Raw genomic sequence first — 10,850 nt, 5'->3', positions numbered from 1 at the left:
CTGTGACTAGCTTAGCTTTCAGCGTTTCAAACACCTGCAGACACTCTGTGTCAAACACAAATGGCGTGTCAGCAGCCAGCAGATTGTTTAGAGGTTTTGCGATTTTTGAAAAATCCTTTATAAACCTCCTATAGAATCCTGCATGTCCCAGAAAGCTTCTGATTACCTTAACATTGGCAGGTGGTGGTAATTTTTCAATTACCTCTATTTTTGCTTGATCCACCTCTATTCCCTTGTTTGAGATTTTATGCCCAAGGACAATCCCTTCAGTCACCATGAAGTGACATTTTTCACAGTTTAAAACTAGGTTGGTCTCTTGGCATCTCTTCAGAACAAGTTTCAGGTGATCAAGACAGGAGCTGAATGAGTCTCCATATACTGAGAAGTCATCCATGAAGACTTCCAGAAATATTTCCACCATATCAGAGAAAATAGAGAGCATGCATCTCTGGAAGGTTGCAGGCGCATTACACAGCCCAAATGGCATCTTTCTATAAGCAAACACTCTAGATGGACATGTGAATGCTGTTTTCTCTTGATCCTGGGGATCTACTGCAATCTGGTTATAGCCTGAGTAGCCATCCAAAAAGCAGTAATAATCATGACCTGCCAGTCTTTCTAGCATCTGGTCTATGAATGGTAAAGGAAAATGATCCTTTCTGGTGGCTGTATTGAGCCTTCTGTAGTCAATACACATGCGCCATCCTGTAACTGTTCTTGTAGGAACCAGTTCATTTTTTTCATTATGAATCACTGTCATGCCTCCCTTTTTTGGGACGACTTGGACAGGGCTCACCCACGGGCTATCAGAAATAGGATAAATAATCCCAGCCTCTAGTAATTTGGTGACCTCTTTCTGCACCACTTCCTTCATGGCTGGATTTAGCCGCCTCTGTGGTTGAACCACTGGTTTAGCATTATCATCCAATAAGATTTTGTGCATGCATCTAGCTGGGCTTATGCCCTTAAGGTCACCTATAGACCACCCAAGAGCTGTCTTGTGTGTCCTTAGCACTTGAATAAGTGCTTCCTCTTCCTGTGGATTTAAAGCAGAGCTTATGATCACTGGAAAAGTATCACCTTCTCCCAGAAATACATATTTCAGGGATGGTGGTAATGGTTTGAGCTCGGGTTTAGGAGGTTTTTCCTTTTCCAGATGAAATTTCAGAGGCTCTTCCATCTCCTCTGAATCCTCCAAATCAGGCTGAACATCTTTAAAGATGTCTTCCAACTCTGATTCGAGACTCTCAGCCATCTTGATCTCTTCTACCAAAGAGTCAATAAGATCAACTTTCATGCAGTCTTTTGATGTGTCTGGATGCTGCATGGCTTTGACAGCATTCAACTTAAACTCATCATCATTGACTCTCAGGGTTATCTCCCCCTGTTGGACATCAATGAGAGTTCGTCCAGTTGCTAGGAAGGGTCTTCCTAGAATGAGAGTAGCACTCTTGTGCTCCTCCATTTCCAGCACTACAAAGTCAGTGGGAAAGGCGAATGGCCCAACTCTGACGATCATGTCTTTAATCACGCCTGATGGGTATTTAATGGAGCCATCAGCAAGTTGGAGACATATCCGGGTTGGTTTAACTTCTTCAGTTAAACCAAGCTTTCTGATAGTGGATGCAGGTATTAGGTTGATGCTTACCCCAAGATCACATAAAGCTGTCTTGGTGCAATTACCTTCTAATGTGCATGGTATCAGAAAACTCCCAGGGTCTTTAAGCTTTTCAGGAAAGCTTTTCAGAATGACTGCACTGTATTCTTCAGTGAGGAGAACTCTTTCAGTTTCTCTCCAATCCTTCTTATGACTCAAGATCTCTTTGATGAACTTGGCATAAGAAGGTATTTGCTCAAGTGCCTCTGCAAATGGAATCTTTATTTCAAGAGTCTTGAGATAATCTGCAAAGCGAGCAAATTGCTTATCCTGCTCCTCTTTCCGATGTTTTTGAGGATAAGGTATCTTGGTTTTATATTCCTCAACCTTAGTTATTGTAGATTTATTGCCTACAGAAGTGGTTGAAGAAGCCTTTTTAGAGAGGTTGTCATCAGCACTTGTGTGTGTCTGATCCCTCACTGGCAATGGAGTGCCAAAGTTAGAAACTGGAGTGACGTTAGATGCCAGCTCCTCATCTGTTCCTGGCGTTTGAACGCTAGAACTGTGCCTCTTTTGGGCTTTCAACGCCAGATCCTTGCTTGTTTCTGGCGTTGAACGCCAGTCTTGAGCATGGTCTGGGCGTTCAGCGCTAGCCTTCCACCCAACTTCTGGCGTTTTAGCGCCAGAATTATTTTTCCCTGGGCTCTTACTGTCCTCAGATGGATTTTGGGTGGTTTGCTCATTTCTTGGTTTCCTGCTGCCTTGAAGTGGGGCATTTAGTGCTTTCTCACTTCTTAATTGAACTGCTTGGCATTCTTCTGTTATTTGTTTTGACAGCTGCTGCTTTGTTTGCTTTAATTGTACTTCCATGTTTATATTAGCCATCCTTGTCTCTTGTAGTTTATCCTTGAATTCGGCTAACTGCTTTGTTAGAAAGTCCAATTGCTGATTGAATTCAGCAGCTTATTTTACAGGGCTGAGTTCAGCAGTTACTGTTTTAACCTCTTCTTTCATGGAAGGGTCACTGCTTAGGTACAGATGCTGATTCCTGGCAACTGTATCAATGAGCTCTTGAGCCTCTTCAATTTTCTTTCTCATGTGGATAGATCCACCAGCTGAGTAATCTAAAGACATCTGAGCTCCATCTGCAAGCCCATAATAGAAGATGTTTAACTGAACCCACTCTGAAAACATTTCAGAGGGGCATTTTCGTAGAATCTCTTTGTATCTCTCCCAGGCATCATAAAGAGATTCATTATCTCCTTGTTTGAAGCCTTGGATGTCCAGCCTTAGCTGTGTCATCCGTTTTGGGGGAAAGTATTGATTCAGGAATTTTTCTGTCAGCTGTTTCCATGTCCTTATGCTGGCCTTAGGTTGGTTATTTAACCACCTCTTAGCTTGATCTTTTATAGCAAACGGAAACAGTAATAGTCTGTAGACATCCTGATCTATTTCCTTATCATGTACTGTGTCAGCAATTTGTAAAAATTGTGCCAGAAACTCTGTAGGTTCTTCCTGTGGAAGACCGGAATACTAGCAGCTTTGCTGCACCATGATAATGAGCTGAGGATTCAACTCAAAGCTACTGACTCCAATGGAGGGTATGCAGATACTACTCCCATATGAAGCAGTAGAGGGGTTAGCATATGACCCCAGAGTCCTCCTGGACTGTTCATTTCCACTTATATCCATGATGGAGAAAGGGAGATGATGTCAAATAAAAAATTTATTTTTATTTATTTATTTATTTACTTATTTAGAAAATAAATAAATTAAAATAAAGTAAAAAAAAATAGGTGAATATTTTCGAAAAAATTGAGGAGAGAGAAAGTGGTTAGGAAGTTTTGAAAAAGATATGGTTTGGAAAAGATTTTAAATTTTGAAAAAAAATCTGAATTTTTAGAAAATAATTTTCGAAAATTTGTTTTAGAAATAGAGAGAAAAGATATTTTTGAATTTAGTGAGGAAAGAGAAAAACAATAAAATAACACAAGATTTAAAATTTTTTAGATCTAATGCTCCTAGTTTTCGAAAATTTTGGAGAGAAAACACCAAGGAACACCAAACTTAAAAATTTTAAGATCAAGACACAAGGAAAACTCAAGAACACTTTGAAGACTCACAAGAACACAAGAACATGAAGGAAGAACACGAAACTTAAAATTTTTTAGAAAACCAAACTAAAATTTTCGAAAAATACAGAAAAATCAACAAGAAAACACCAAACTTAAAGTTTGGCACAGAATTTAATAGAAAAATTATTTTTTGAAAAAGATTTTTAATAAAACTGGTGCCCAATCATCAAGAACATAAACCAACACTCTAGCCAATTGGGAAATAAATGTAACACTTGTTTTGAAGAAGGATATTTTTTTTTGAAAAGAAAATAAAAGACTCTGACCCAAAAGACAAAAATTTCCTAATCTAAGCAACAAGATTCACCGTCAGTTGTTCAAACTCAAACAATCCCCGGCAACGGCGCCAAAAACTTGGTGCACAAAATTGTTACTCTCTTACAATTTCGCACACATGACCAGCAAGTGCACTGGGTCGTCCAAGTAATACCTTACGTGAGTAAGGGTCGAATCCCACAGAGATTGTTGGTTTGAAGCAATCTATGGTTATCTTGTAAATCTTAGTTAGAAAGTCAATTATGTTTATCAGTTTAAATAGTGGAAAATAAAGGAGTGCGAATTAAATACTTGTTGTGCAGTATTCGAGAATATGTTGGAGTTTTGGAGATGCTTTGTCCTTTGAATCTCTGCTTTCTCCCTATCTTCTTCTTCACGCACGCACGTCCATCCTATGGCAAGCTGTGTGTTGGAGGATCACCGTTGTCAATGGCTACCATCCTTCCTTTCAGTGAAAATGGTCCAGGTGCGCTGTCACCGCACGGCTAATCATCTGTAGGTTCTCGATCATACCGGAATAGGATTCGCTATCCTTTTGCGTCTGTCACTACGCCCAGCACTTGCGAGTTTGAAGCTCGTCACAGTCATCCAATCCCAGAATCCTACTAGGAATACCACAGACAAGGTTTAGACTTTCCGGATTCTCAAGGATGCTGCCAATGGATTCTAGCTTATACCACGGAGATTCTGATTAAGGAATCTAAGAGATATTCATTCAATCTGATGTAGAACGGAGGTGATTGTCAGACACACGTTCATGGATTGAGGAAGGTGATGAATGTCACGGATCATCACCTTCTCCATAATTAGGCGCGAATGGATATCTTAGATAGGAACACGCATGTTTGAATGGAAAACAGAGATACTTGCATTAATTCATCGAGGCACAGCAGAGCTCCTCACCCCCAACAATGGAGTTTAGAGACTCATGCCGTCAAAAGGTACAAAGTTCAGATCTAAAAATGTCATGAGATCCAAAATAAATCTCTAAAAGTTGTTTAAATACTAAACTGGTAACCTAGGTTTACAGAAAATGAGTAGACTATGACAGATAGTGCAGAAATCCACTTCTGGGGCCCATTTGGTGTGTGCTGGGGCTGAGACTAAAGCTTCTCACGTGCCTGGGCTGTTTTGAGCGTTCAACACCAGGTTGTAACCTGTTTCTGGCGTTGAACTCCACTTTGAAACTTGTTTCTGGCGCTGGACGCCAGACAGCAGCATAGAACTGGCGTTGAATGCCAGTTTACGTCATCTATCCTTGAGCAAAGTATGGACTATTATATATTGCTGGAAAGCCCTAGATGTCTACTTTCCAACACAAGTGGAAGCGCGCCATTTGGACTCCTGTAGCTCAAGAAATTTCATTTTGAGTGCAGAGAGGTCAGAATCCAACAGCATCAGCAGTCCTTTTTCAGCCTGAATCAGATTTTTGCTCAGCTCCCTCAATTTCAGCCAGAAAATACCTGAAATTATAGAAAAACACACAAACTCATAGTAAAGTCTAGAAATATGAATTTTGCCTAGAATTCACATTTCTGGAATTTACTATGAGTTTGTGTGTTTTTCTGTGATTTCAGATATTTTCTGGCTGAAATTGAGGGACTTGAGCAAAAATCAGATTCAGAGGTTGAAGAAGGACTGCTGATGCTGTTGGATTCTGACCTCCCTACACTCAAAGTGAATTTTCTGGAGCTACAGAACTTGAAATAGCGCGCTTCCAATTGCGTTGGAAGGTAGACATCCAGAGCTTTCCAGAAATGTATAATAGTCCATACTTTGCCCAGGTTTAGACGACGCAAACTGGCGTTCAACGCCAGTTCTCTGCCCAATTCTGGAGTTCAGCGCCAGAAATGGATCAAAAACCAGAGTTGAACGCCAGAAATGGATTAAAACCTGGCGTTCAACTCCACAAATGGCCTCTGCACGTGGAGAGTTAAAGCTCAGCCCAAGCACACACCAAGTGGGCCCCGGAAGTGGATTTATGCATCAATTACTTACTTATGTAAACCCTAGTGACTAGTTTATTATAAATAGAACTTTTTATCATTGTATTCATAGTCTTGGATACTCCGGTTCCCCTCTGGGGCTGAGACCAATGAACTCCATTATCACTTATGTATTTTCAACGGTAGAGTTTCTACACTCCATAGATTAAGGTGTGGAGCTCTGCTGTTCCTCAAAGATTAATGCAAAGTACTACTGTTTTCTACTCAATTCTTCTTATTTCGCTTCTAAGATATTCATTCGCACTTCAACCTGAATGTGATGAACGTGACAATCATCATCATTCCCTACGAACGCGTGCCTGACAACCACTTCCGTTCTACATTAGAATTGAATGAGTATCTCTTAGATCTCTTAATCGGAATCTTCGTGGTGTAAGCTAGAATGATGGCGGCATTCAAGAGAATCCGGAAGGTCTAAACCTTGTCTGTGGTATTTCGAGTAGGATTCAATGATTGAATGACTGTGATGAGCTTCAAACTCGTGATTGCCGGGCGTAGTGACAGACGCAAAAGGATAGTAAATCCTATTCCAGCAGGATCGAGAACCGACAGATGAATAGTCGTGCCATGACAGGGTGCGTTGACCATTTTCACTGAGAGGATAAGATGAAACCATTGACAAGGGTGATGCCTCCAGACGATTAGCCGTGCCGTGACAGGGCATTTGGATCATTTTCCCGAGAGAAGACCGAAAGTAGCCATTGACAATGGTGATGTATCACATAAAGCCAGCCATAGAAAGGAGTAAGATTGATTAGATGAAGATAGCAGGAAAGTAGAGGTTCAGAGGAATGAAAGCATCTCTATTCGCTTATCTGAAATTCTCACCAATGAATTACATAAGTATTTCTATCCCTATTTTATTAATTAATTTCGAAAACCCCATTACCATTTTATATCCGCCTGACTGAGATTTACAAGGTGACCATAGCTTGCTTCATACCAACAATCTCCGTGGGATTCGACCCTTACTCACGTAAGGTATTACTTGGACGACCCAGTGCACTTGCTGGTTAGTTGTGCGAAGTTGTGAACCATGGTATTGGCATCATGTTTTTGGCGCCATTACCAGGGAAAGAAAGAGCGATGAATTTTACATAATTAAAGTGTAATCACAATTTCTGCGCACCAAGTTTTTGGCGCCGTTGCCGGGGATTGTTCGAGTTTGGACAACTGACGGATCATCTTGTTGCTCAGATTAGGTAATTTTCTTTTTGTTTTCTTTTCAAAAATTTTTCAAAAATATTTCAAAATTTTCTCACCTGTTTTCAAAAAAAAAAATTTTTTTTTCAAGATTCTTAAAGAATGAATTCTAGTGTTTCATGAAGCATGTGAAGCCTGGCTGGCTGTAAAGCCATGTCTAAATTCATTTGGACTGAGGCTTGCAATTTGTTATCAAGAGCAAGCTAGTTGTTGTTAATCCACCTGCTGCTGTTCCTGATTTACATGCTAAAGCTTGGCTGGCCATTGGCCATGTCTAGTGTTTTGGACCGGAGCTTTCATTGAAAGCTTGGCTGGCTGGTGAGCCATGTCTAATTCCTGGACTGAAGCTTTAGACTAACATGGCAAGATTCCTGGAATTCATATTAAAAATTTTGGAATCCTTATTTTTCTTTTTCATAATAATTTTCGAAAAAAATACAAAAAAATTAGAAAATCATAATAATCAAAAATATTTTTCTGTTTCTTGTTTGAGTCTTGAGTCATGTTATAAGTTTGGTGTCAATTGCATGTGCATCTTGCATTTTTCGAAAATTCATGCATTTATAGTGTTCTTCATGATCTTCAAGTTGTTCTTGGTAAGTCTTCTTGTTTGATCTTTGCATTTGCATGTTTTGTGTCTTTTCTTGTTTTTCATATGCATTCTTGAATTCTTAGTGTCTAAGCATTGAAGAATTCTAAGTTTGGTGTCTTGCATGTTTTCTTTGCATTAAAAATTTTTCAAAAATATGTTCTTGATGTTCATCATGATCTTCATAGTGTTCTTGGTGTTCATCTTGACATTCATAGCATTCTTGCATGCATCACATGTTTTGATCTAAAATTCTCATGCATTGCATAATTTTCATGTTTTTCTCTCTCATCATTAAAAATTCAAAAATAAAAAAAAAATCTTTCCCTTTTTCTCTCTTAAAATTTTGAAAATTAGATTTGACTTTTTCAAAAAATTTTTAAAATCTAGTTGTTTCTTGAGTCAAATCAAATTTTCAATTTAAAAATCTTATCTTTTTCAAAAATCAAATCTTTTTCATTTTTCTTAGTTATTTTCGAAAATTTTAAAAATATTTTTCAAAAATCTTTTTCTTATTTTTATATCAAATTTTCGAAAATAACAATAACAATTAATGTTTTGATTCAAAAATTTTAAGTTTGTTACTTACTTGTTAAGAAAGATTCAAACTTTAAGTTCTAGAATCATATCTTGTGATTTCTTGTGAATCAATTCATTAATTGTGATTTTAAAAATCAAATCTTTTTCAAAACTAATTTCAATTATATCTTTTCAAAAATATCTTCTTATCTTATCTTTTTCAAAAATTTGATTTTCAAAATATCTTTTCTAACTTCCTAACTTCTTATCTTTTCAAAATTGATTTTCAAAATTTGTTTCAACTAACTAACTAACTTTTTGTTTATTTCTTATCTTTTTCAAAACTACCTAACTAACTCTCTCTCTCTCTAATTTTCGAAATTATCTCCCCCCTTTTTCAAAAACTTCTTTTTAATTAACTAATTAATTTTTTTATTTGAATTTTCGAAAAACTACTAACTTTTTTCAAAACTATTTTCGAAAATCACTAACTCTTTTTCAAAAATTATTTTCGAAAATCCTTCTCCCTCATCTCCTTCTGTTTATTTATTCATCTACTAACATCTCTTTCTCACATCACCAAAAATCCGAACCCTCTCTCTCTCTCTGAGTTCAGATTTTCCTCTTCTTTTCTTCTACTAACACAAGGACCTCTATACTGTGATATAAAGGATCCATATTATTATTATTATTTTCTCTGTGTCCTCTTCTTTGTCATATGAGCAGGAGCAAGGACAAGAACATTCTTGTTGAAGCAGATCCAGAACCTGAAAGGACTTTGAAGAAAAAATTAAGAGAAGCCAAATTACAACAATCCAGAGATAACCTTTCAGAAATTTTCGAACAGGAAGAGGAGATGGCAGCCGAAAATAATAATAATGCAAGGAGGATGCTTGGTGACTTTACTGCACCTAATTCCAATTTACATGGAAGAAGCATTTCCATTCCTGCCATTGGAGCAAACAACTTTGAGCTGAAACCTCAATTAGTTTCTCTGATGCAGCAGAACTGCAAGTTTCATGGACTTCCATCTGAAGATCCTTTTCAGTTCTTAACTGAATTCTTGCAGATATGTGATACTGTTAAGACTAATGGAATAGATCCTGAAGTCTACAGGCTCATGCTTTTCCCTTTTGCTGTAAGAGACAGAGCTAGAATATGGTTGGACTCTCAACCCAAAGACATCCTGAACTCTTGGGACAAGCTGGTCACAGCTTTCTTAGCTAAGTTCTTTCCTCCTCAAAAGCTGAGCAAGCTTAGAGTGGATGTTCAAACCTTCAAACAGAAAGAAGGTGAATCCCTCTATGAAGCTTGGGAAAGATACAAACAGCTGACCAAAAAGTGTCCTTCTGACATGCTTTCAGAATGGACCATCCTGGATATATTCTATGATGGTTTATCTGAGCTATCAAAGATGTCATTGGATACTTCTGCAGGTGGATCCATTCACCTAAAGAAAATGCCTGCAGAAGCTCAAGAACTCATTGACATGGTTGCTAATAACCAGTTCATGTACACTTTTGAAAGGAATCCTGTGAGTAATGGGACGCCTATGAAGAAGGGAGTTCTTGAAGTTGATACTCTGAATGCCATATTGGCTCAGAACAAAATATTCACTCAGCAAGTCAATATGATTTCTCAGAGTCTGAATGGAATGCAAGCTGCATCCAACAGTACTCAAGAGGCTTCTTATGCAGAAGAAGCTTATGATCCTGAAAACCCTGCAATAGCAGAGGTGAATTACTTAGGTGAACGTTATGGAAACACCTATAATCCATCATGGAGAAATCATCCAAATTTCTCATAGAAGGATCAAAAGCCTCAACAAGGCTTTAATAATGGTGGAAGAAATAGGTTTAGCAATAGCAAGCCTTTTCCATCATCCACTCAGCAACAGACAGAGAACTCTAAACAAAATACTTTTAATTTAGCAAACTTAGTCTCTGATCTATCCAAGGCCACTACAAGTTTCATGAATGAAACAAGGTCTTCCATTAGAAATTTGGAAGCACAAGTGGGCCAGCTGAGTAAAAGGATCACTGAAATCCCTCCTAGTACTCTCCCAAGTAATACAGAAGAGAATCCAAAAAGAGAGTGCAAGGCCATTGACATAAGCACCATGGCCGAACCTGTAAGGGAAGGAAAGGACGTGAATCCCAAGGAGGAAGACCTCCTGGGACGTCCAGTGGTCAATAAGGAGCTTCCCTCTGAGGAACCAAAGGACTCTGAGGCTCATCTAAAAACCATAGAGATTCCATTGAACCTCCTTATGCCATTCATAAGCTCTGATGAGTATTCCTCTTCTGAAGAGAATGAGGATGTTACTGAAGAGCAAACTGCCAAGTTTCTTGGTGCAATCATGAAGCTGAATGCCAAGTTATTTGGTATTGAAACTTGGGAAGATGAACCTCCCTTGTTCATCAATAAACTAAGTGATTTGGATCAACTGACATTGCCTCAGAAGAAACAGGATCCTGGAAAGTTCATAATATCTTGTACCATAGGCACCATGATCTTTAAGGCTC

The 10,850-nt window shown here is 38.4% G+C and overlaps 1 non-coding gene across 1 annotated transcript; it reads right to left on the bottom strand.

Moving 5' to 3' along the window:
- Positions 1 to 9,577: 9,577 nt before the first annotated feature.
- On the bottom strand, positions 9,578 to 9,685 carry LOC112725600 (small nucleolar RNA R71). Its single transcript, XR_003164697.1, has one exon. It is a non-coding gene; the product is annotated as a small nucleolar RNA R71 (small nucleolar RNA).
- Between the last annotated feature and the right edge of the window lie 1,165 nt (positions 9,686 to 10,850).

The sequence above is a fragment of the Arachis hypogaea genome, chromosome 11, assembly GCF_003086295.3.
Source record: "Arachis hypogaea cultivar Tifrunner chromosome 11, arahy.Tifrunner.gnm2.J5K5, whole genome shotgun sequence".
Lineage (NCBI taxonomy): Eukaryota > Viridiplantae > Streptophyta > Magnoliopsida > Fabales > Fabaceae > Arachis > Arachis hypogaea.
The sequence above is the reverse complement of the archived record's forward strand: the minus strand, read 5'-3'. Positions and strand labels throughout refer to the sequence as shown.